The 27,915-nt window shown below is 40.7% G+C and overlaps 1 long non-coding RNA gene across 1 annotated transcript in view; it reads left to right on the top strand.

The window, feature by feature from the left end:
• LOC137374364 (uncharacterized) overlaps window positions 1–27,663 on the top strand; it is a 51,082-nt gene extending 23,419 nt beyond the window's left edge. The window contains exons 3-7 of the long non-coding RNA XR_010975808.1: window positions 2,552–2,612; window positions 2,930–3,128; window positions 7,441–8,218; window positions 23,352–23,519; window positions 26,278–27,663. This is a non-coding gene — a long non-coding RNA (uncharacterized lncRNA). The remainder of the gene's footprint in view (window positions 1–2,551; window positions 2,613–2,929; window positions 3,129–7,440; window positions 8,219–23,351; window positions 23,520–26,277) is intronic.
• The last annotated feature ends 252 nt before the right edge of the window (window positions 27,664–27,915 follow it).

Raw genomic sequence — 27,915 nt, 5'->3', positions numbered from 1 at the left:
AGCTCACCACCATCTTCTCTAGGGCAATTAGGGAGGATGGGCAATAAATGCTGTCCTAGCCAGCAACGCCTACATCCCTTGAAAGGCTAAAAAAAAGTTTCTCGCTGGGCCACGTGCACAGTTGCGGGCTTGCTTCTCAGGCAAAGAGGGGGTTTGATCTTTGTCCTCTAGTTGTTGGTGGTGGTGGTCTGTAGGCTGGAGGCTTTACCAGTTGCAACCGGGGCTTCTCTGGATCTTTACTGGAAAGAGAGGGAGCTGCTTTGTGGATGGCTTCTCAGTTACTGTTTTCTGCTTTCTCAGTGATAAAACTTAGTCTCTCCAGAGCTGCACAAGCAGTCACATGACATTTCCAAACCTCTTTGTGTTTTAATGAAGTCCTGCTGGTAGCTTCTCTGATATTCAAGGCTTTACCCCTTAAGCTGTCCAGTCACACTTGGTGGGGTTTGGCTCTTTCAAAGTCAATGGTGTCAATGGCCCTTGATGACCATACTGATAAGGCCATTTCAGGTAATTTAATGAGATAGCACCCCATTGTTCTGGCTAGGTTGAGTCAGTCGTGTTGTCGCCAGTCTGGTCCTTTGGTGTTTCAAATGTAAATTGCAGTGGCCATCTTGGCTGCCAATTTGCTTTTTAAAAGAAGTTATTTGTAAGAATTTCCAGCAAAAGTCTAAGGCAAGGTTCCAACCAATGAAATTAATATTTCCCATTTGGCATGTAGGGTTTTCATGACACACCAAAGTACTTTCTGTTCATAATTATTTCACAAAGTTAATCCTCAGCAGAATATAGAATAATTTTGCTGAAGGAATGGTTCAACCATTTCAAAAATCTATCTTGAAATATTTAGCAGAATGGCTATTTACTAACTTCCAGTTGATAATCAGCAGTTTTGCAATAGTACCACATCAGCTATAGCAAGCATTTACTATATCTGTATAATGAATTCCATCAGTTAGTGCCCACTTCATGTGCTCAGATTTCATTTGATCTCTTGATTGGTAAATCAGCGTTACATTTATTTCAGGTCCTTTATTTTATATCTTTGAACTACATCCTTTAAATACAGGGTTTGTAATTGTATTCTTCGATAGCACCTTCCAACCCCATGATCTCCACCACCTAGAAGCACAAGAGCAGCAGGCACATGGGAACATACCCACCTCCAAGTTCCCCTCAAATTCACACATTATCCTGACTTGGACATATATCACTGTATTAAAATACTAGAAGTCCCTACCTCTCAGCACTGCGCGAGCACTTTCACCACAAAGACTGCAGTGGGTCAAGAAGAAGGACTGTCACTGCCTGCTCAAAGGAAACTAGGGACGAGCAATAAATATAAACAAAATGGTTGTTGCTGTGTTAGCCATTGTCCCAAAGGACCATAGGCATCTCTGTCCATTAGAGAGAGACAGTTGGTAATGTATAGCTTGAGGGACACCACTCAAGCATGGGGCAAGGTGAGAAGGCAGGCCTCCATGAACTACCACAGCCAGTACGGGGATTAAACCCATGCTGTTGGTGTCTTTTTAGCTGTCTTTTTAGCTGTCTAGCCAATTAAGCTAACCGACCCCCAAAGAAAATGGTACTACAATAAAAACTACATGGTACAATTTTAAAGGGGTTGCAGGAACAAAGAGACATAGGAATTCATGTGCACAAATTCTTAAAGGTGGCAGGACAAGTTGAGAAGGCTGTTAAAAAAGCAAATTGGATTCTTGGTTTTATAAATAGAAGCATAGAGTATAAAAGTAAGGAGGTTTTGCTAAACCTCTATAAATCACTGGTTAGGCCTCAGCTGGAATATTGTGTCCAATTCCAGGCACCACACTTTAGAAAGGATATCAAGGCCTTGGCGAGGGCACATAGGAGATTTACTAGAATGGTACTAGGGATGAGGGAGAGACTTCAATAAGTGGAGAGATTAGGGAAACTGGGGTTGTTCTCCTTAGAGCAGAGAAGGTTAAAGGGAGATGTATTGGAGGTGTTCAAAATTTTGAAGGGTTTTGATCGAGAACATATAAAAAAAACTCTTTCCACTGGCAGGAGGGTCAGTAACCAGACAACACAAATTTAAGGTGATGGAAAAGGAACCAGAGGGGAGATGAGGTTTTTTTTTACATAGCAAGTTATTATGATCTGGAATGCATTGCCTGAAACACTGGTGGAATCAGAATCAGTAGCAATTTTCAAAAGGGAATTAGATAAATATTTGAAAAGGAACAATTTGCAGGGCTATGGGGAAAGAGCAGTGGGACTAATTAGCTCTTTCAGAGCTGGCACAGGCATGAGGAGCCAAATTACCTCTTTCTGTGCTATATAAAATTCTGTTGATTCTAAGAAATGTTGACCTTGTTAGTGACATCCCTATCCTAAGATTATTTTTTTAATTCACAATATCTACGAAGACAATACAATGTACAATCTGAACATCAAATTCATAAAAGCTGCTAGTAAGTGTGGTGCATTATATCAAATGTTGCTGATCTGTAGTAGTATCGCGACTTGCTATTTAAAACTAATAATCATTTACTTATTTTCTGGTTCAAAGGGCAAGGATGATCCAAAGCGGAAAGCTTATCTAAAGGGGAAAAAAAGTCACACTGCAACAGGTATAATTTTGAAATTACTGATATGGTACCAGTTGAAAATGATGACAAGAAAACTGGGTTCTTATTTTATATTTGGCTAGATGAGTGCTGTCTCTGAAAATATGACATCATTAAGAACCTAACTAGATAAACAGAGCAAATATCAACATTTAATGAGGTCGGAAATACAGAGGAAAGGAAACTTGGAATAATATGCTTCTTTAAAAAGAAAACGTTCAATTGATATAAGGTGATTTTTAATTAAATATATATAAAAGTACGAAAAAACAGGGCTGTCAGTGAAGGCAACTTGAAGATCTTATTGTCCACCTCACCAGCCTCCCCGGGATTCTACTCCAACATATACCCCCAGCTAACCATCTCCTATCTCTCTCTGCCTGGAATGGCCAATGTTGTCCAAAAACTACAAGCATTCGTCTTAATTCCGGAACACTTGCATTGCTCGTTTTGGCCTACAGATCATGGAGTCAGGAACTTCAGGCAAAGACAGAGGTCAACATTCCAAGTTATAGAAAGGTACTTCTAGTTATTGATCTCTCTTGCTATATAGTCTTCCTATACTGGGAAGTGATTTTTATTACAATTGCTTGGTCGCTCATCTAGAAACGGGAAAAGAGATTGTACCTGACAGCTTGAAAAATGTGTACTAAGGATGTGCACTTAAAGGATTTAGGACGAACAGCGTGATCAAATAAACGCTAAAATAAAAGCAAAATACTGCAGATGCTGGAAATCTGAACCACAAACAAGAAATGCTTGAAATACTCAGCAGGTCTGGCAGCATCTGTGGAGAGAGAAGCAGAGCTAACGTTTCAGGTCAGTGACCCTTCATCAGAACTCAATGACTTCAGCAATCCAGGTCCATGAATGATTTATTATCGTACTGCAGTTCTGCTACTGTTGATGACTATTTCCATGTACTGTCCAAAAATAAATAAGGGACAAGTGGGAGTGACTCTACTATGATACCCCCTTTTCTTTGGAGAAACGTTCAGTTCTGCTATGACCTTGCAGGATTTTTTTTTTAACTCCATTTTCAATCGGAGGATCCTGCAGCCTCTTCCGGCATCGGGAATGGAAAGTATTAAGTTTATTTGTTAAAAAGCATTTCTCGGTTAAAAGTGACGGAGCCATCACTAATTTACAAAAAAAAAGTGTCACGATCTGATAAAATAGTGAACAGGAAGAGAACAAATATGTTTAAGGAGAAAAAAGGTGAGAGCAAAGGCGGGAAATTACAAACACTGAATACCATAATAAATGTATTATGAACAATTGGATTGGCCCCGCATTCGCTGCCAATATAAAGAGCAGCATTCTTGGGTATGGAAATTACTGTATGCAGCTCTGATAGATCAGTTCTCAGTATTTTAGTAAACCCAAGAATGAGCAGCGGAACACCGCAACGAGTTTGGATTTTTTGTGACTTCATTTTCATTCATAGATTGCGCACGCAATCCAAATCTCAAATGATTTTATGTATATACCTGAGACGTTTCTAAGAAGTTCTGTTATGACGCAGACATTGCAAGGTGCTCGCTGGAAGCAGCACAGATTGTTGTTGCGTTCCTTTATTACAGACCTTACATTTCAACGTTTTAACCTGCGAATTCTTTTTAAAGAAAACCAGTAGGTCATTTCATGAGAATTGGCAGTTGCCAGTCAAGGGAGAGAAAAAAGGGGCCAATCTTACGGACCCAGTTAAACCAATGAACCAAACAGGACATCAAGATGAATTACTCATCACTTCCCAATTCTAGACAACTATTGAATGAATCGAATTATTTTTTAAAAATAGAACAGAACATTTCAATATTAAAGTGAATATACAGTGTGGATGTAGCCGATCTTTGTCTTACTATTTATTACTATTGATGCCATAATTATCACATCATTATATTACACTTGGTGATAGTCATTATATCCGTGCTATTATTTTAGCTTTATTACTGGCTAGTTTTGTCAGTAATAAGTCTTTATTTCAAATTTCTAAATTCCTTCTGCTGCCGTCTTAGACAGTTTATTGTCACTTGTATTGTTGGTTGGGATTATTATACATTACTGTATGAATTAAATTGCTCCACAAAATATGCCATCAGGTTTCTAATCAGTTTTAGTGCAGTACTTTAAAAAAAAAAGTCTGTATTTTCCGGCACTTCTGCAATTGCAGCTGAGTTGGTGCCCGGGTACATTTGGAGTCTTGATAACCTTTATGAATACGGGTTGCCACAGGGAAAATGTCACCTTTCCCTTTTTAACCTCTCTGTAGATCTTTATCAGGAGCGGGCTGCCTTCGGTTGGTATCTTGAGCTGAATGAGTTTTCTTTTTTCTCCAAGCCGCGGAATCCTTCTCCTTGAGAGCCAAGGGTAGGTGTAGTAGTGGGTGGGGAAGAGCTGCAGGAGTACCGATCAGTCAGCATCGCCTCTCGGGCTTCTTTCCAAGCTCCAGGTGCCTCCTGTCATTGGGGACGTTTCTGCCAAACCGCCCATTCCCTTTCTACAGGTTATTTAACAACTTAACCCCTCCGAACCGCACCACCACCTTCAACCAGCACCCCCACCCTCCGCCTTACCCAGGAAACAGGAGGAGAACGGTAAGCCCCTCCAATCTGTTTAAAATTCAATTAGATCATGAAACAGGAGGAAACCTGAAACAGTAATTCTGTTTCTCTCTCTACAGGTGCTGCCATACCTGCTGAGTGTTTCCAAAAATTCTCATTCTGTAGGTATTTATGGTGAAACCGTCAGCAATGTGACCGCCCGTTTAAAAAAAACTGTTGCAAGTGCTTTTAGATTTTCTGTCAACGAATGGCTCAAAACAACAGGCTCAGACCATCCCCCCACCCCCCCCCCCCCCCCCCCCTCCCTACTACCTTGCCGTTTTCCAGCTAACAGGTTTCTAATACTGATCTCAAGGACTGCAATTTCGTTAAAGAGCAAATTTGTTCAGCCGAGCACTGTCATTTCAGGCGTTGCTGTTTCCCGCATTATTTCAACTCATTTATATTCGGAAGTATTAGAAGTTAAAGTAACTAAAGTATCCCCTGAAAGCGACTGTTCCATCCCCGCAATGATTTCAAATTCGTAACTAGATAAAAGGCTTCTCGCTCGGAATTGCTAACGATTACGGGGGTGGAGAAGGAGGCGAAGAAACCAGAAACAAAACTCATCTTACAAGTTTTTTGAGAGCAAGGCGCCCGCTTTTTGACCGAGTCAAACTGATCTGTAAATTATCAATAATAAACAGCTACAGCCACATCTTGCGCGGGATAGCTGGGTGCTTATCTATTTTTCATAGAAATATACGTAGTTTAAAAGCAGGAGAAAGGGTGTGGAAATTGTGTAGAATAATTAATTAATTCCAATTGACATCTTTCATCGTATTGGAGTGTGAAAATGCCTTCGGATTGGTGTATCTGTTGTCAGTAGGCATCTGTGCAAGTTCATATATTTATCCTATTTATCTGCTTCCTCTTCCATTGATATTTAGCCCTTCTATGGTTTCGTGCTATCCCTGTGTTTTAATTCCAAACCATATATATGGACAGCAACTCAGCCGCAGTTTAAGCAGAAAGGTTTCTGGTCAGCGATGTGGTCAATACTCCACAAACCCACCCCAAGACAGTATAACAACCGAAAGCTCTCGTGAGAGATTGGCGGCGCCTGCGGTTTATCGAAGAGCAAAAGAACAACTAAAAGTCAGCACGGAATGGGCTCGATTGGCCTCCTTCGGATCCGTAAATGACTATGACATGAGGAATGTTAACTGGTCAACTTCTTGATAAAGGGTTAAGGACCCCAAAACACTGCCGCACTATTGCTGTTAATGTAGCCTCTGTTGTCCCTGTTTCCGAGAGAGCTCCATGTTACAAGGCGTTTCCATGGGACACGAAACAGGATGTCAGTATTTTTGGAGTTCTGATGAAAGGTCACAGATCTGAAACATTAACTCTCTTTCTCTCTCCACAGATGCTGCCAGACCTGCTGATTATTTCCTGCATTTCCTGTTTTTTATTTCAGATTTCCAGCATCGGCAGTATTCTGTTTTCATTGACTCACTATTTTTGTTCATTTTTACTGCCCTTTGCGATTTCCACTTTTGAGAGTGCGGCTCCCAGGTCTGTTCCTGATTCCACTTAGCTGAGGAAGTGTCACAAAAAATGAGTGGAATCTCGCTCTATTTCCCTGCCGTGTCTCCCATTGGCAGTCTGGACGAGATAAGAAACTTCGAGTTGCTGGCTAACTCACTCACAACCAACCAGCCTTAAATGTCCAGTATTGTAAAAAATTGTTTTTTTCATATGAAATGCTGCAATATTGCAAACTACCATATAATTTGACACTTAACTCGTTGGAAGTTAATGTCAAATTGTTTTCCCCACAGCAATCTCAAAACGTGCAATAGTTTCATTTCTGCTCACGTTCAGCTTTGTATTTCTTCCCCCTTTCCCTCTCAACAAAACCATTTAAAATAATCCTCCTTTGTACACAACTGATTGACATACATAGATGATCCAGGAAACGAAATCAAACTGTTGTTATGCTGTATAATTGGGCTTTTTATTGTCTAAGGATTATAGAACAGGGAGCACTGGTCATAATGAATGCTCATTGCATACTGTTGTCTCCTAGCCCCTTAACACGGTAAAAGCCTTGTGCCATAGACAGGGCCTTTTCATTCGGATTACAAGATCAATAACACTACGTGACCTAACAGAAAAAGAACAGGAAGGTATGAAACTTGTAACCAAAACCACAGAAAGCAAGAAATAATTTTACTCTCATTAATACTAAATCCTCCTTAAATTGTACCTTGCTACTATCCTAGGTCACATATCTGGAATGCAAAAGGCGATGTGCACTTATTTTGATTGATTTACGCTGGATCCGTGTGTCGTGCACACAAAGGACCTCGCAATATAAGTCCAATCGAACTGCCAAGTATAATTCAATTAAATTGGGCAAAACATGTTTAGAACTCGATGCCTTCGTTAGATAAACCTCCAGTGTAAATGCAAATCCAAATTTGTACAATACAAATCAGTGACTTTATTAATAACATGGTCACAAATTGTGCTGAATATATATACACACATTCATTCAGGACTTAGTAGAAGACATCAACCGAGGGTTTCCATTCCAACGGGCTTTATGCAAAAATTGAAGTGCTAATTGTTTAAAATGATGTCTTGTTCATCGTACCGATTATATGGTACGGATTATATTTAAGAACTTGTTCGCGGCTGAAGGATTTATAGTTATGCTATAGGAATTTGTTTTTTGAAATTGAGAAGTTTGATCAGGCCTGTATATAAACACATTTTTCAAACTAAAAATATCACATCTGTCCTTCATGAGAAAATTGTCAAACAGAAATGTTAAAAAGCACCAACGTGGAAATAGCTAATCAAGGAAAAGAAAAGTCGAGTTTCAAACAGCATATTGTGTGACGAGAAGTCTGTAAACGCACCGTAGCGGATAGTTTCGATTCCTGAGCTTACACACAGTTTTAATACTCTTGTGAGTAGGTCTTCATCGCAAGGCAACTCTATCAGCTGCTGTGTCCATTACTGAAATCGTGAACGGGAAATGGATGTCGGTTTTGAGTAAGGATATATATAACTGACAAATTTTAAAATTATGGTAATTGGAAGGACAGCAACATAATGTTTATAAAGCAATTATTTATTCTTCTGGTTCGCTCCAATTTGGTATCATATGCTAGGCGAATGTTTTCAGTTTGTTTGACATAGTAGTAGATATTACAATCAACTGACGGATTCAAAAAGGCGTTACTAGAACACCAAACTATTGAAACATGCAGAATTCCGGTGCTGACTGATACATCAACTAAGGGTGAAGGTATAGGACGTCTGAAACGTTGCTGTGTGGTAAATGTTGTTTAGAATTTGCAAGAATGTTCTGCCTCTTCCATTTTTCAAAAAAAGAATAAATATTATGAACACGTTTACATGACTAATTGCTGGAAATCCCCTCCAGAAGAAACTCAACCGTTAAAAAAGTGTAAACGTTTGTCTGCTGCTGTATTTTGCTGCCGTCTATTTGTGTGGACATCCCTTCTGAAGCTTCCCAATGGGAGATATAGCCGAAAACCTTCAACTGTAGTTTAAGACACGCAACATTAAAATAAACTACGGCCTCAGTTATAGTAATTATACCACGCCCCTTGATTGCGCTCCAGAATAAATATTATGGATTGAATTTGACTTTAAAATTCTAATGAATCTGCGTTAACTCGATCTTGCAATGATCCTTGTAAATTAGAACATCTACAACATGTCAAGTGGGACATGTCAATTATAATATAACCGAAACTTTAATATCACTGTTGCTGGGTCGAAGTCGTGGCACTCCCTACCTAATATAATTGTGGACGCATCTTCACCATATGGACTGCAGTAGTTCCAGAAGGATCACCGCCACCTTCTCAAAGCCAACTAAGGGATAGGCAATAAGTACCGGTCTTGACAGTGATGTCTGCATTCAAAGCAGCAATTTAAAAAAAAAAATTTGCGAACCCTATACAATATATTTGAAGGTTTTCACCGTGAGACTTGTAACGTTGAGGAAGACGATTTTACGGTATGTTAGCTGAGAGCAGGTGGTGATGTATTTCTTGAGTAGGGGTAGCCAGAAATCACTGATGAGCCGGCCAGTCTTGGTGGACGGTGCAACATACCCAACTAGAACAATAGTATGATGAAGGGTCACTGACCCGAAACGTTAACTCTACTTCTCTTTCCACAGATGCTGCCAGACCTGCTGAGTGGTTCCAGCATTTCTTGTTTTTAGAACAATAGTATGATTGGACTTACCATGAGACACAATAGCTGACCAATCAGCAGCAAGAACAATAGCATGTAGGACCTATCAAAGAACACAATTAGCTAACCAATAGCTAGAACATGTAATGACCTATTAGCAGTAAGATCCCGTCCACATTCCCATTCTTCACCACATATAAACCTAATGTTTCCACCTGTTTCAGTTATTCCTCTAGACAATGGGCAGAGTGAGCTTGAAACGTCGAGGCCAGTTCTTAAGAATTCTTATTTCAATGAAACAATTACTCTTTTCAGAGCAAATTCACATGGTGTAAAACTGTAAAATCGTCTTACTCAACATTATACAATATACCCAGAATTTATACCTTAATTATCAAATGCTGAAAACCCTCACAACAGTACTTACCATGCAATGGCATATACCATCTGTTCCTACATCAGAATCACCCTTCCCCTTACATTCTAGTATTTTTGCTGCATTTAGTTGTTATAGTGACAGTTAATCAACATGTAAAGAATAAATTTGTGTCAGCTATTTAAGGCCCTAATTCATTTTTGAGGTTCTAATAGCCTTAGCCCAATTAATAATGTTAGCCCACATCACAAACCAATATTAATATTATTGATATTAACTGACAATCTCAGGAGGGTGGCTGGCATAGCAACTGGAAATATTTATGAGGTCGGAGGTTCGCTTCTGTGGTTGGTGTTGAAATACATTTTCAGGGTAGAGCTGAGAATGCTGTAAACTACTGTTGGTTGCACAATACCTGATTTGGGTGTCTGAGGGGATCCTGATGTTTGAAATGGGAAAGTGTACAAACATGTCTCATCTGCAACAGCACAAAAAAATCTCCCAAATTAAAGAGGGAAAAATTCTTGGAATTTAATTGCATTCATAAGCCACTTGAGCAAGAATCTTTTTTTTTATTTGTTCGTGGGATATGGATGTCACTGACAAGGCCAGCATTTATTGCCCATCCCTAATTGCACTTGGGAAGGTGAAAGTGAGCTGCCTTCTTGAACTCCTGCTGTCAATGTGGGGTTGGTATACCCACAGAGCTGTTCGGAAGGAAGTTCCAGGATTTTGTCCCAGCGACAGTGAAGGAATGGCGATATAGTTCCAAGTCAGGATGGTGTATGGCTTGGAGGGGGACTTGCAGGAGGTGGTGTTCCCATGCAATTGCTGCCCTTGTCCTTCTATGTGGTAGAAGTCGCAGGTTTGGAAGGTGCTGTCTAAGGGCCCTTGGTGCCTTGCTGCAGTGCATCTTGTAGATGGTACACACTGCTGCCACTGTGCGTCGGTGGTGAAGGGAGTGAATGTTTGTAGATGGGGTGTCAATCAAGCGGGCTGCTTTGTCCTGGATGGTGTTGAGCTTCTTGAATGCTGTTGGAGCTGCACCTATCCATCTCTTGATTAATTACTGTCTGGTAAATCACTGCCACACTTATTAGCCTTCACTTTTCTATGAGCAAAACTTCTAATGTCATTGTGCATGGGATCAACACTTCCCAAATGTCAATCCCATTGCTGGAATGCAAAGGTATTCCTAATGCCCAGTGTTGCTTAGACTTTAATGAGGATTGGATGATATATTTTCTTCATTAACATGCCATTCGAATATGCCAGCAAACATGGATGGGCATATTTACCACCCACTGTCAGGTACAGAAAATATTCTAGGAGTAGCAGGGACAAAAATGGGCAGGAACAGGGAGGAATGTCTAACCCTGTGTATTTAAACTTACTTTCTAAGAAAGTGTTCAATTCTTGGACTGGAGTACAATTATTTATATTAGTTTGTTTAAAACACCTTGGTTCGCTCTGTTATTCAAAGTCAATGAGGGATTATGAACTCCATAAGGGTTATAATAAATAGACTACCACAAAAATTACATGTAAAATTAGATGAATTTGATTAAATAATTGCACATAATTAATATATTTTGTTACAAAAATGCTTCTGTGTTTGTTTTATATATTTTTTGAGGATTCATTTTTGAAAGATTAAAGAAATGTTAAACTTTCGGGTTTTCAAAGGGGGACACGTAAAGGTCACTTGACTTTGAATAACAGTCCCTGGAAATGTTTTTAAAATGGGAGGGCTTGTGATGAAAACAAGCCTTTCCGGGAAACCACCTGACTTCCAGCAATAACAACAAGGCTTTCTGGGAAACCACCTGACTTCCAGCTCAATAAACAACAGAGAACGTTGGACATCTGGAGAAGTTGTTTACAAAGAAGTGACGGGTCAAGATTGATGGAGATCAAAAGGTTGACCTCCTGTTGTTGGTTTTGCTTTTGAATTATTTTTAGTTGGGGTTGAACTGTATAAAAAGGGAGAGAACTTCCAAAGAGAGAAGAGAATTCCCAAGGAAGGAGAGAAGACCACAACCCAGCTCAGCTTTCCAGCACCTCTCTAAAAGACCCAGAGAAGTCCACTGTGTCAACTCATCTTGTCTCCTGCCTTTGAAGAAAAGCCTGCTAAATTAATTCTCAACACCAGGGGCAGCACAGTGGTGCAGTGATTAGCACCGCAGCCTCTCAGCTCCAGCGACCTGGGTTCGGTTCTGGGTACTGCCTGTGCAGAGTTTGCAAGTTCTCCCTGTGACCACGTGGGTTTCCGCCGGGTGCTCCGGTTTCCTCCCACCGCCAAAGACTTTCAGGTTGATAGGTAAATTGGCCATTGTAAATTGTCCCTAGTGTAGGTAGGTGGTGGGAGAATGGTAGGGAATATGGGGTTAATGTAGGATTAGTATAAATGGGTGGTTGATGGTTGGCACAGACTAGGTGGGCCAAAGGGCCTGTTTCAGTGCTGTATCTCTCTATGACCACCTGAAAAGAACTGTTCTAAAAGATCCCAGTGATCCGTCTACATGTACTCAGAGGCCAGATTGTATGCCAGCTTTGGAGCACAACATATCTCATCTGCTGTTTCCTCAAGAATGAGCAAGTATTCAGCCCAAGTGGTTTTTGTCTGTAATAGAGCTCTAAAAACAAAAATCTCTTTATTTTTCCAGTTAACCAGTGTATGTGTGTGTGTGTAAGTGTGAGGGGCTAAGGTAAAAAGGGAACTTTAATATTTCAATCTGTGTGTTTATGCTTTACTTCATTACAGGTTAAGACTTGTTTTATAATAAACTGATTTTTGTTGTTTATTAAAGAAATTTGGTTGGTGTGTTTTATTCTGGGATAATAAAAGAGTCTATGATTGACTGTATCAGTAAGTTGGCAAAAATGTTAATATATTTTGCGACCTGTGGAGAAGTGGAACAAGAATAAACAGTGCACTTCTCCCGCCTTGGTCATAACAATTTACATTTGATAGGATTCAAAATATTTTATCAATACAACTTGACTTCACATCATATTGCTCATGGTAGATTAGAGGACATGCTGGTTTAGAAGGATGTGAGCATTACAAAAGTATAATGTGTAACCTATCACTCTGCTTCCAAGGTAACTAAAGGGTATAATGGGTATTCTGAGATCAATCAAGAGTCCAATGACATTCGAGGGTCAATTAGAGGATAATTTCTTTGTAGATTTCAGCTGCTTATAAATCCCTGGTTCCATCCAAGGTCAGAACAAACCACTAAGAAATTGTTGGCTTTCTTTCTTTTTAAAACTTTAAAAAAAGACAAATTTGCTTTTGTGACATTGGAAGTGTAACTTAAAACATACACATATATATTAGCAGATCTCTGTTGGCATTGCTCACTGCCAGCCAGATCACATGTTTTTTATAAAGACCATGTTAAACTTCATAATGCAGGAGGCATTATTCTGCTGATGATGAGAAGCCGTGACTCCTGAAGGACACAGCCTAATTACATCTATGTAAATACTGAGTCAGTTTAAAGTTTCATTACTTTCCGGGGCTATTATGGTTTGCTAAGAGAGTCCTTACATTCTAGTTCCTATGTGAAATGGCTGCCTTTTTTTTCATCCTTTTTTGAAGTGTGATACAAATTTGATTCTTGAACTGTGACGGTCAGAAGAGGAGAAGTAAAGGGGATAGGAAATTCTGGCTAAATATAGCATTTCTATAATGTATGAACAGATGTGCTTTCAAAAGGAGGTGAATGATCTAGCTTTGGTCTAACTAGTGCTTTATAAACCATAGGTTTCACTGAAAGGTGTTTCCTGATCATTTTCCAACAACACTTTCAATCACTTAATACATTATAGTTTTTTACATAAAATGCTATTGTATTGGTATACGAAATTCTCAGCAGGATAGTTTATATGCTTGACAATGTGATCCCAAATACACCACTTACATTGTTAGCAAGAGAGCTAGTCAATAAAATTATTTTTTAATGAATTACTGCAAAAGAAAACCTTAACTGATAAATTAAGCAGGCTCAGGATTTGATCGTCTTATTAAAAATACAACTTGGCAAATTAGCAATAAAGATATCTTTGTTCAAATAGTAAATGGCTTACTCTTTCATGTTGACCATTACTGCATATAATCTATATACATAGGAACATAGGACTTAAGAGCAGGACTAGGCCATTCGGCCCATTGGGCCTGCCCCACCATTCGAGAAGATCATGGCTGTTGTGGTCTCAACTCAACTTTCCTGTCTGCCCCCATAACCCTTGACTCCCTTGTCTATCAAAAATCTATCTAACTCAGCCCTGAATAAATTCAATGACCTGCTGATGAGAAGCCATGACTCGTTAAGGACACATAGCCTAATTACATCTATGTAAATACTGGGTCAGTTTAAAGTTTCATTACTTTCTGGGGCTATTATGGTTTGCTAAGAGAGTCCTTACATTCTGGTTCCTATGTGAAATGGCTGTCTTTGTTTTTTTTTCATCCTTTTTTGAAGTGTGACACAAATTCGATTCTTAAACTGTGACAGCTAGGAGAAGTATAATGGATAGGAAATGCTGGATAAATATAGCATTCCTGTAATGTATGAACAGATGTGCTTTCAAAAGGAGGTGAATGCCCCCAAGGCTTTCTGGAGAAGAGAATTCTACAGATTAACGACCCTTTGAGAGAAAAAAATTTCTTCTCATCTCTGTCTTAAAAGGGAGACATCTTCTTCTTAAACTTTGTCCCCTAGTTCTAGTCTCCCCCACAAGAGGAAGCATCCTCTCAGTATCCACTCTATCAAGTCCCCTCAGGATCTTGTATGTTTTAATAAGATCACCTCTCATTCTTCTAAACTCCAATGGGCATAGGCCCAAACTGTTCAACCTTTCTTCATAAGATAAGCCCTTCATCCCTGGAATGAGTCGAGTGAACCTTCTCTGAACTGCTTCTAAAGCAATTATATCCTTTTTCAAATAAAGAGACCAAAACTGTACACAGTACTCCAGATGTGGTCTCACCAAGGTCCTGTACAGCTGCAGTTAAACTTCCCTAACTTTATACTCGATTGCGCTTGCGATAAATGCCAACATAAAATTTGTCTTCCTAATCACTTGTTGTACCTGCATACTAACTTTTTGTGATTCATGTACCAGGACACCCAGATCCCTCTGTACCACCGAGTTCTGCAATTTCTCTTCAATTAAATAGTATACTTTTTATTCTTCCTGCCAAAGTGGATAAGTTCACATTTTCCCACATTATACTCCATTTGCCAAATTTTTGCCCACTCACTTAACCTATCTTTATCCCTTTGTAGACTCTTTACCTCCTTTTGACAACTTACTTTCCTTCCTATCTTGGTGTCATCAGCAAATTTAGCTACCATACATTCGGTCGCTTCGTTCAAGTCATTGATATAGAGTGTAAATAGTTGAGGCCCCAGGAATGATCCCTGTGGCATTCCACTAGTTACAGCTTGCCAACCTGAAAAAGACCCATTTATCCCTACTCTCTGCTTCCTGTTAGCTAACCAGTCCTTTATCCATGCTAATATGTTACCCCTTACACCATGTGCTCTTATCTTGTTTAGTAACATGTGATGTGGCACCTTATTAAATGCCTTTTGGAAATCCAAGTACACCTCATCTACAGGTTCCCCTTTATCCACCTTGCTTGTTACTTCCTTGAAGAACTCTAATAAATTAGTTAAACACGATTTCCCTTTCACAAAACCACATTGATTCTGTCTGATCCCATTATGATTTTCTAAGTATCCTGCTACAACCTCCTTAATAATGGATTCTAGCAATTTCCCTATGACAGATCTTAGGCTAACTGGCCTAGTTTCCTGATTTCTGTGTCTCTCCTTTCTTAAATAAAGCTGTTACATTTGCTATTTTCCAATCTGCTGGAACCCTTCCAGAATCTAAGGAATTTTGGAAGATTATAAGCAAAGCCTCTACTGTCTGTGCAGCCACTTCTTTTAAGACCCTAGGATAAAAGCCATCTGGTCCTGGGGACTTGTCATTCTAATAGTTTTCCCAGCACCTTTTCCCAGGTGATGGTGATTGTTTTAAGTTCCTCCCTCCCTTTCACCTCTTGATTTTCAAGTATCTTTGGGAAGTTTTCTAAGGTTTCTACTATGAAAACAGACAAAAATGCCTGTTCAATGCCTCCACCATTTCCTTGTTTTCCATTATTAATTCCCCAGACTCACTCTCTAGAGGACCAACACCAGCTTTAGTTACTCTTTTCTTATTTAAAATTATTTAAGTCTTCAGATAAAAGTTAGTCAAATTAATAAATTAATCACTTTAGACCATCTGAATATTGATGTAACTGAAAGGATAATTACGACTTAACATATTACATAAAATAAAAAAAGTTGATTGGCTATCCTGCTCCAAATAGATGAAAGGGAGAGGGTAGCTGTGGTAGTGAAACTCCAGAATAATGAAGAAAAGAAAGAATTAAGATGGTTGTGAATAGATAGAACCATTATACAAAATAGAGCATATTAACAGCAGAAGCATTCTGGGTAGCTGAAGCAGTTTATAAAATCAGAAGCTTAACTATCCAACTCTACCCCTGCCTAATACCTAAGTTCAACTGCCTCGGTAGAATTTGTTGTATTATTCATTACCCAAGGTTTATTTTTTATTCATTCATGGAATGTGGGCATCACTGGCAAGGTCAGCATTTATTGCTCATCTCTCACTGCCATTGAGAAGGTGGCGGTGAGCCGCCTTCTTGAACTGTTGCAGTCCATATGGTGTAGGTACACCCACAATGCTGTTTGGAAGAGACTTCCAGAATTTTGACCCAGCGATAGTGAAGGAACGATGATATACTTCCAAGTCAGGATGGTGTGTGACTTGGAGGGGAACCTGAAGGCCGTGGTGTTCCAATGCGCCTGCTGCCCTCGATCTTCAAGGTGGTAGAGGTTGCAGATTTGGGAGATGCTGTTTAAGGAGCCTTGGTGAGGTGATCTAGTGCATCTTGTATATGGTACACACTGCAGCCACGGTGTGCCAGTGGTGGAGGGAGTGAATGTTTAAAGTGGTGGATGGGGTGCTAATCAAGTAGGCTGCTTTATCCTGGACAGCGTTGAGCTTCTTGAATGTTGTTAGAGCTGCACTCATCCAGCATAGTGGGGAGTATTTCATCACACTCCTGACTTGTAGATGGTGGAAAGGCTTTGGAGAGTCAGGAGGTGAGTTACTCGCTACAGAATTCCCAGCCTCTGACCTTCTCTTGCAGCTACAGCACTTGTATGGCCGGTCCAGTTATGTTTATGGGCAGTGGTCATCCCCAGGATGTTGATGGTGGGGGATTCAGCAATGGTAATGCCATTGAATGTCAAGAGGGGAGGGTTAGATTCTCTGTTGTTGAAGATTGTCATTGCCTGGCACTTGTGTGCTGTGACTGTTACTTGCCACTTATCAAGCCAAGTCTGAATGTCATCCAAGTCTTGCTGCATGCAGGCACGGACTGCTTCAGTATCTGAGGAGGTGTGAATGGAACTGAATACTATGCAATCATCAGCAAACATCCCCACTTCTGACCTCATGCGCCAGAACTAACCATAGCCCTAGTCAAGCTGTTCCAGTACAGCGACACCGCTACTATCCACCTGACAATGTGGAAAATTGCCCAGATATGTCCTGTCCTCAAAAAGCAGGACAAATCCAACCTGGCCATTTACAGCCTCATCAGTCTACTCTCATCATCAGCAAAGTAATGGAAGGTGTTATTGACAGTGCTATCAAGCAGCACTTACTCACCAATAAGCTGCTCACCAATGCTCAGTTTGGGTTCTGCCAGCACCACTCAACTCCAGACCTAATTTCAGCCTTGGTCCAAAGAGCTGAACTCAAGAGGTGAGATGAGAGAGATTGCTCTTGATATCAAGGCTGTATTTGACCAAGTGTGGCATCAAGGAGCCCTAGCCAATTGAAGTCAATGAGCATCAGGTTGAAAACTCTCCACTGGGTGGAATCATACTTAGCACAAAGGAAGATGGTTGTGGTTGTTGGAGGCCAATCATCTCATCCCCAGGACACTGCTGCAGGATTTCCTCAGGGTAGTATCCTAGGGCCAACTATCTTCAGCTGCTTCATCAATGACCTTCCCTCCATCATAAGGTCAGAAATGGGGATGTTTACAGATGATTGTACAATTTTCAGTGCCATTCACAACTCCTCAGATACTGAAGCAGATCGTGGCCATAAGCTGCAAGACCTGAACAAGATTCAGGCTTGGGCTGATATGTGCCAAGTAACATTTTTGCCAAACAAGTGCCAGGCAAGGACCATCTCCAACAAGAGAGAATCTAACCATCTCCCCATGACATTCAACAACATTACTGTTGCTGGATCCCCCACTATCAACATCCTACGGGTTATCATTGACCAGAAACTAAACTGGAAGAGGCACAGAAATACTGTGCTTGTAAGAGCAGGTCAGAGGCTGGGATTCTGCAGCAAGTAACCCACCTCCTGACTGCCCAAAGCCTGTCCACCATCTACAAGGCACAAGTCAGGAGTGTGATGGAATACTCTCCACTTGCCTGGATGAGTGCGGCTCCAACAACACTTAGCAAGCTCAACACCATCCAGGACAAAGCTGTCCACTTTATCGGCACCCATCCTCAACCTTAAACATTCACTCCCTCCACCACCGACGCATAGTGGCAGCAGTGTGTACCATATGCAAGACGCACTGCAGCAACTCACCATGCCTCCTTCGACAGCATCTTCCAAATCCATGGCCTCTTCCACCTAGAAGGACAAGGGCAGCAGGCACGTGGGAACATCACCATCTGCAAGCCACCCACCATCCTGACTTGGAAATATATCATCGTTCCTTCACTGTTGCTGGATCAAAATCCTGGAACTCCCTCCCTATCAGCACTGTGGGTGTACCCACACCAGATAGATTGCAGCGGTTCAAGAAGGCAGCTCACCACCACATTCTCAAGGACAATTAGGGCTGGTCTTGCCAGTGATGCCCACATCCATTGAAACAATTTTTTAAAAAGAGGGTTTTCCCCTTGTGTTGGCTCCCTCACCCCCTGCTGCAGGCTAAGTCTTGCAGATATGTCCTTCAGGACTCAGCCAGCTTGGTAAATAGTGGTGCTACTGAGCCACAAGGTGCTACAAACGAAGTGCCCATGCAGAACCTCACTCATATCTGTTGTTAGTGTCAGGGCAAAATTAACTGATTCTGTAAGTTAAAGGGAGCTGTCTTTGCATGAAGTGTGTTTGTGGTGATAAAGGGTATGTATGACGGTTTTGTAATACAGAGGATAGTACACTTTCTTCTGAAATGCATGATCACAGATTTGAGTCTTTGGGGTGCTGGTCACAAGGTCACTTCTAGTGTCAGAAATAAATTCTTCACACTATCTGCCAGCTGCTAGATGGAGCCGTGTGCAAATTCTGCACTGCTGAGAGAGAGGACATTAAAAGGTTAAGCTACTCACTTGTCATATTTACAGAATCTCTTGCATCAAGTGAAGATGTAGATAAAAATTAATGGTGGAAACTAGTACCGTCACAAATAAGCAATTTGTTAGATAATTATGTAAGAATATTAAACTGAGATAGCAGTTGATACTGAAATTTGTGCACAATATACAAATTGTTGCAGAAAGGCTCCTGGGAATTACAGGTGTCATCTAATAATAATTCAGCATCCTAGGATCCTACGTTCCATAAATTGGTTTGCGCTAGCTGGTTGATGCAAGGTGAGTGCAGGGAACAATTCCTGCACTGGAACAGGTAGGCCCAAGGCATCCCCAATATTGGGACTTAGTTATTTAGATGAGACCAGCAAGCTGCGGACACTTACGGGGCATCTCCAGGCAGCCCACCAGCAAATCGGCAATGGATCTTGAGTCGGTACAGCAGTGACCCTCAGATAGGTCTGGGGGGAGTGATCAACAGCAGAGGGAAGGATGAGGCAATCTGGAGGGAGTGGGGTGATAAGAGAGGGAGGCGATTATGATGGGCCGAGCTGTAGCCGGCAACGTTCTTCAGCACTGCAGTGGAGGTGGAAGGAACACCCCTGTTCCTCCTGGCTCCAAATTCAGTATTTTTCAACAAACTTTAAAGACTATTGGCTAGCCTACATGTTTTCCTGAATCAGCTGGTCCAGTATTGGCTGCATTTGAGGTAGACTAATTTTACAAAAGGAGCCTTAAACAGGCATTAGACCCCTTATAAGCATATGGAAAGGGTCCAATGCCTGTTTCAAGTACAGGCCCTTGACACTTCCTTTTCTTCTTTTATCATATGGCAGCTGGAGCATTTCTAGCACGGAAGTTGCACACACACTCAGCCTTCCAAATTGGATATTTTGGTATCAACCACTTTCTAGCTTAGCACCTATTATAGTGTTGCAACTTCTCTGAGTGAAAGCATTCTCTTTATTATTTTGCATAATGCCAGTAAAGCAGTAACATTTCTTCTGTGATTCTTGGAGAAAATCATTTATGCTTTTGTTAGGTTATTTCCTTAATTTGTCATTTTCAGATGCTGGCTAGAGGAGGATTGGACGCTATTTGTAATGAAAATAAGGAAGTATAGTCCTGCATAAATATAATTTGATAATTTAAAACCCAAGTTTATTTTCCTTTGAAATACATTAATTAGAGAAAATTAATGTGGAAAGATAACTGTGTCTCTTGCCAGAATCTTGCAAGTAATTATTGTTTATGAAGATGAAAACCTGGTTTTTCCCATAATGCTTTCTTGGCTGTACATAAGAGAAATTACTTTTAGTTAATTAATGGGGATTGATTCTAAATCCTAAAGGACACTATAAATGTTCTTGATGAGATTGATTGTTGTAAGCATCCAGTTTACATTCTAACACAATTCTCTCATTTAATAACATAACAACAAAAGAAGATAAGAAATCAGAGCAGGTGTAGGTCATATGACTCATTGAACTTGTTCCACCATTCAGTAAGATCATGGCTGATCATCAATCTCAACTCCACGTTTCTGCCCAATCTCCATATCCCTTGAGTCCCTTCAAGTCCAAAAATGTATCGACCTTAGCCTTGAATGTACTCAACGACTGAGCGTCCATGGCCTCTGTGATAGAGAATTCATAACCCTCTGAGTGAAGGAATTTCTCCCTCAGTCCAAAATGGCTGACCCCTTATCCTTACACTATGCCATCTAGTTTTAGACTCTCCAGCCGGGGGAAACAGCCTCTCAGCGTCTTCCTGTCAAGCCCTATCAGAATCTTTCATTCTTCTAAGTTCCAGAGAGGATAGGCCCATTCTAGTCAATCTCTCTTCAAAGAATTACCCTCTCGTTCCAAATATCAACCTGGTGAACCTTTGTTGCACCCCCTGCTAAGGCAAGTATATACTTCCTTAGGTATGAAGATAAAAACTGTACACACTACTCCAGGTGTGGTCTCACCAAAGCCCTGTACAATTGCAGCAAGACTTCCTTACTCTTGTACTCCAACCTCCTTGCAATAAAGGCCAATATACCATTTGTCTTCCTAATTGCTTGCTGTTCCTGCATGTTAACTTCATGTGTTTCATGTATAAAGACACCCAAATCCCTCTGACCCCCAACATATAATAGTTTCTCACCATTTAAAAATATTCTGTTTTCTATTCTTCCTGCTAAAGTGAATAACATCACATTTCCCCACATTATACCTCATCTGCCACCATCTTCCCCACTCACTTAACCAATCTCTATCCCTTTGCAAATCTTTGCGTCCTCCTTACACCTTACTTTCCCTCCTAGCATTGTATTGTCAGAAAACCTAGATATATTACTCTTGGTCCCTTCATCTAAGTCATTAACATAGATTATAAATAGCTGAGGCCCTAGCACTGATTCTTGCAGCACCCACTTAACAGCTTGTCAACCAAAAATGTCCCATTTATTCATACTCTATTTTCTGTCCTTTAACCAATCCTCAATCCATGCTCATATATATTCTGCAACTCCAGGAGCCTTTATCTTGTGCAACAACCTTTCATATGGCGCCCTATCAAATGCCTTTTTAAATCCAAATATACTACGTCCACTGCTCCACTTTATCTACCTCTTGCTAGTTACACCCTCAAAAAGCTTTGTCAAACATGATTTCCCTTTCATAAAACCATGGTGATCTTGCATAATCAGATTATGATTTTCTCAGTACCCTGAAACCACTTCATTAATAATGAATTTTAGCATTTTCCCAATGACTGATGAATGATTACAGGCTAATTGGCCTGTAGTCCCCTGTTTTCTCTCTCCCTCCTTTTTCGAATCGCAGTGTTGCATTGTTACTTTCCAATCCACTGGGACGGTTCCAGAATCTAGGGAATTTTGGAAGATCACAACCACTGCATCCATTATCACTGTAGCCACCTCTTTTAGAACCCTAGGATGTAGACCATTAGGTCCAGGGGATTTGTTGGCTTTTAGCCCTATTAATTTCTCTAGTACTTTATCTTTATTAATATTAATTACTTTAAGTTCCTTATTCTCTTTAGAGCCTTGGTTCCCCCTCTATTTCTGGTATGTTTTTTGTGCATTCCACTGTGAAAAGAGACACAAAATATTTGATTAATGTCTCTGCATTTTCTTATTCCCCATTATAATTTCTCCTGTCGCAGCCGCTAAGGGATCCATGTTTACTTTTGCAACTCTACCTTCTTACAAACTTGCAGAACCTCTTACAATCTATTTCTTTCTAGTTTACTCTCATTCTATTTTCTCCCTTGTCAATTTTTGGTTATTCTTTGATGGTTTCTAACAGTCTCCCAATCATCAGGCTGATACTGCTCTTCTTGGCAACATTATAAGTCTCTTCTTTTAATCTAATACTGTCCTTGACCTCTTTAGTTGGCCACAGATGGATCACTTTTCCCGTGGAGCTTTTATTTCTCAATGGAATGTATATTCGTTGAGAATTAGGAAATATTTCTTTAAATGTTTGCCATTGCCTATCTACTGTCATACCTTTTTATCTAATTTCCCAATCTACCTTAGTCAACTCGCCCCTCATAGTTTATAATTGGATTTATTTAAGTGTAATACTCTAGTTTTGGCTGCCACACGTCCTATATTACAACAGTGACTACACTTCAAAAGTGCCTCATTGGCGGTAAAGTGCTTTGCGAGGTCCTGAAAGGTGCTATATATATATATATATATGCGCAGTCTTTCTTTCTTTAACAGTATCTAACATCCTTAATATACTGTCCCTACTTTCCTTTTCACCCACACAGGACTTGAAATGGCCTCCTCTACCTAGGTGTCACTCCCCATTGATAGCTATCCTTTTGTATAGGTCTTTAAAATGACAGGTAGGTAACGTCAATTTAGCAAGAAACAGCATTTTTCTGAGATACTTAAAGTAAATCATTTGTGCTTTTGTTTTGTTAACATCCTCAAAATATAATGATAAATGGAAACCATTCTTTGAGAGCTGGTAATCCTTAAAATCGCAGAATGATTGCCATACAAATGAACTAGCCTGAAAATTAAAACTACTGGAAGAGGCCATTTACAAACTCATTCTTTAAATCTGTACAGTTCTTGGGGTGAAAATATGTTTCTCTCCGTTTTCAGGCCCGAAGTAGGTGGCATGCAGCAGAAGCTGGAGGCTCAAGGCTCACCCAAAATTAGGCATCGAGCCAATGTCAACGAGCTGCAGATGCCAGTCGCACATACAAAGATAACTCATTGGTTTGGCGAAGACAAAATTGTGCCGGGTGCTTCCCTGGCAGTAACCCTCAGGTAATCCCAACGAAGCAGGGAGGGCAGTCATCGGGAGGGGGTGAGTGGGACTTTTTTTTATTCATTCATGGGATATGGGCTTCGCTGGCAAGGCCAGCATTTATTGTCCATCCCTAATCATCCTTGAGAAGTTGTTGGTGAGCCGCATTCTTAGAGTACTCCAGGTCACATGGTGAAGGTATTTCCATAGTGCTGTTAGGTAGGGAGTTCAATGATTTAGATCCAGTGACAATGAAGCAATATATTTCAAAGTCAGGATTGTGTGTGACTTGGAGGGGAACTTGCAGGTGGTAGTATTCCCATGCATCTGTTTGCCTTGTCCTTCTATGTGGTAGAGGTTGTGGGTTTGGGAGGTGTTGTTCAAGGAGCCTTGGTGAGTTGCTGCAGTGCATCTTGTAGATGACACACACTGCAGCCACTGTGTACCAGTGATGCAAGCAGTGAATCATTAAGGTGGTTGATGGGATGCCAATCAAGCAGGCTGCTTTGGCATGGATGGTGTCGAGCTTCTTGAGTGTTGTTGGAGCTGCACACATCCAGGCAAGTAGAGAATATTCCATCACACCCCTGACTTGTGCCTTATAGATGATGAAAAGGGTTTGGGGATTCAGGATTTGAGTCACTCAATGCAGAATATCCTGCCTCTGCCTGCTTTTATAGCCACAGTATCCATGTGGCTGGTCCAGTTAAGTTTCTGGTTATTGATGATCCCCAGGATGGGGAACTCAGCAATGGTAATTGTTGAATATCAAGGGGAGATGGTTAGACTCTCTCATTGGAGATGGTTATTGCCTGGTGCTTGTGTGGCACAAAGGGTACTTGCCACTTATTAGTTATGCTGAACCTTTATAAAGCTCTGGTTAGGCCCCAACTGGCATATAGCGTCCAGTTCTGGTCACCACACTGCAGGAAGGATTTGAGGGTCCTTGAGAGGGTGCAGAGGAGATTTACCAGAATGATTCCAAGGATGGGGGATTTTAGTTATAAGGATAGGTTGGAAAGGCTGGGTTTGTTCTCCTTGGAACAAAGGAGTTTGTGCGGAGATTTAATAGAGGTGTACAAGATTATGACAGGCTTAGATAAGTTAGACAAAGAAAAACTATTCCTATTGATTAATGGTACAAGGACTTGGAGGCACAGATTAAAGGTTTTGGGCAAGACATAGTGGGGAATGTGGGTTGGTAATGCCCTGGAACTCGCTGCCCCACAAGGGTGGTGGAAGTGGAGACAATCAATGATTTCAAAAGGAAATTGGATGTGCATTTGAAGGAAATAAACTTGCTGGGCTACGGGGATCAAGTGGGGCAGTGAGACTGACTGGATTGCTCCGTGGAGAGTATCATGGGCTCGATGGGCCAAATGGTCTCCTTCTGTGCCATAAATGATTCAATGACTTATCATCTCAAGTCTGAATGTTGTCCAAGTCTTGCTGCATGCAGGCACGTACTGCTTCATTATCAGAGGAGTTGCAGATGGCATCGAACACTGTACACAATCATCAGTGAACATCCCCACTTTTCACCTTATAATGGAGCAAAGGTCATTGATGAAGCAGCTGACGATGATTGGGCCTAGGACACTTCCTTGTGGAACTCCTGCAATCAGGTCCTGGGGCTCAGATTAATGGTTTCCAACAGCCACAACCATGTTCCTTTGTACTAGGTATGCCTCCAGCCAGTGAAGTGTTTTCCTCCTGTTTCCCATTGACTTCAATTTTACTAGGGTTCCTTGATGCCACACTCAATCAAATGCTCTCTGTCATGTTCAGTCACTCACCTCACCTCTGGAATTCAGCTTAATTTGTCCATTCTTGGACTAGGCCGTAGTGAGGTCTGAAGCTAAGTGGTTCTCGTGGAAACAAGATGGAGGGGAGCGATCGGGAGCAGAAATTGGGAGCCAGCAATGGTTTTCGGGACTGCTGTGGAGCTGAATGTATCACTCCCACTCTTCTCAGCTCCAGATTGTTATCTTTTTTATTTAAAACATACCTTATTGGTGGCAGCCTCCATCAGTCCCTTTAAGGACTCCTGGCTAGGCCATATGTAGACATGGTTTTCCTGAATGCAGCAAGCCCAAGCCCGGCACTAACAGTGTTCAGGGCAACTCAATTTCAGGAAAGGGGCCTCAAATAGGCATGAGAACCCTCTCCTAACCCCTATTGGAATATGAAAAGGACCTAACAACAGCTTCAGGTGCAGACCCTGGCACCATTACTGGAGCCTTTACAAATATGGCAGGCACCACCATGTTTAGCGCAGATTATATGCGTGCTGCCGCTTGCCCTATTGAATGATCAGGTGCTTGTTTTACCAATCAATGAATTTCTAGGCCTTTGTATTTGTGAATTTTTGATATATTCTAATAAGGAATTTCACTAAGAAAATATTTTATAAGATTACCTTTCTTTGGCTTGCCATACCATATGTTCTTGAAAAAGTATCACTGTATGTAAGGGTTTTCCCTGAGTTTAGCTTTAAATATAACTATGGTTATTTCTATTTTTGGGATCCATGACAGCTATAATTAACAGCAGACAAATTGCAAATACTTCTACATTAATTGCCAGCACTACATCTAATGGATCGCTACTATTAGTATAGATGTTTTAACAGAGGGTTGCAGAGTTGTATCCTTGAAGATATTTTTCCACTTGCAGTCAATTTTGTGCAGGAAACATTTTCAGGACATTATTTTATAGTTAACCAGTTGATAGTTAAAAACCACAACTGAAACATTGACTCTGTTTCTCTCTCCACAGATGCTGTCTGGCCTGCTGAGTGTTACAAGCATTTTCGGCTTTTGTTTCAGATTTCACGCATCTGTAGTATTTTGATTTTATTACTATATTTATTTATATTTTATTTATTTAGAGATACAGCACTGAAACAGGCCCTTCGGCCCACCGAGTCTGTGCCTACCAGCAACCACCCATTTATACTAACCCTACAGTAATCCCATATGCCCTACCACCTACCTACACTAGGGGCAATTTATAACAGCCAATTTACCTATCACCTGCAAGTCTTTGGCGGTGGGAGGAAACCGGAGCACCCGGAGGAAACCCACGCAGATGCACACAGGGAGAACTTGCAAATTCCACACAGACAGTACCCAGAATTGAACCCGGGTCCCTGGAGCTGTGGGGCTGCGGTGCTAACCACTGCGCCACTGTGCCGCCCTATAGTTAAATAGTTTATTACATAGCTTTTATGTATTTCTTTAAAATTGTCTTGTCTGTAGGCAATGTTAATCTATGAATCATTGTTTTAAAATAAGCCTTTCCGTTGGTATTGTTAAATTATGGTTTAGTGCAATTAGGGTATTAGCTAACTACCATGTCAGCAATAGTCTTGATGTATATCTGACCATATTCATCCTGTTTAAGATACTTCACAGAACATTCTGTTTATTCATTGTACTGCTGCATATAATAATAATTACATAGCTGACCTTGGCAATCTAATTATTTCTGTGGTTACATAAAGGTACACAGTGCAGTTGGTATAATCATCACCGCTGTTTCTTATCTTTTAGACAGAAACTCCCTAAGACTCATGTAATAAAAGGAACAATGCACATTGGTCATCTTTTCAATCCCAAGTATAAAACTGAAAACTATTCAAAGCATGATCGTAGAAATGCTGAAAGACTAAAATAAATACAGACAAAGCTGGAAATACACATCAGGTCAGTCACCATCAGTGGGATAGATCTTGACATTATGTGATAGTATACAACGGGTGATAGTGAATCGACAGCCCATTTTATATCCCTTCAGATTCTTATTTTTCAAAATGCCGTCAAAAATGCTCAGAACTATTTCTGTTTGAGATTCCATCCATGGTGATGAACTGTGTGCTGATTGAGGGCATTTGTATTGTCCACCCTGGTTGGATGCTAAACTAAAAGAAACTTCCATAGACTAGATACTAATGTTCCAGCCAAAAGGAGTATGAGAATGAGAGGCACCGTGTCTGTTGATGTAGTGATATATTGTGGTATCATCTGTCCAAATGCACACTGCTTGACTTTGAATTAGTTGTTGAAAATAATTAACAATCATGAGACATCAAACCGAGGACTCGTCTTCCCTCTGAGCTGGGCGTAAAAGATCCCATGTTACTCTTTCGAAGAAGAGTAGGGGGCTTCTCGCTGGTATCCTGGCCAATTTTTATTCTTCAAGCAACATCATTAATAAAAAGACTATCTGGTCATTTATTTCATTGCTGTTTGTGGGAGTTTGCTGTGTTTCCTACATTTCAACAGTGACTACTGTTACAACCAAAGCGGAGGGAAATGCACTGTTAATTCAGTCCCACGACTCCACAGGTCACAGTATATTAGTAAAGTTTCCCACCTACCAGAAAAGAGCCAAAGTAAATACTCTATTTGTCCC

The sequence above is a fragment of the Heterodontus francisci genome, chromosome 10, assembly GCF_036365525.1.
Source record: "Heterodontus francisci isolate sHetFra1 chromosome 10, sHetFra1.hap1, whole genome shotgun sequence".
Lineage (NCBI taxonomy): Eukaryota > Metazoa > Chordata > Chondrichthyes > Heterodontiformes > Heterodontidae > Heterodontus > Heterodontus francisci.
This window is presented reverse-complemented; position numbering and strand designations above follow the sequence as displayed.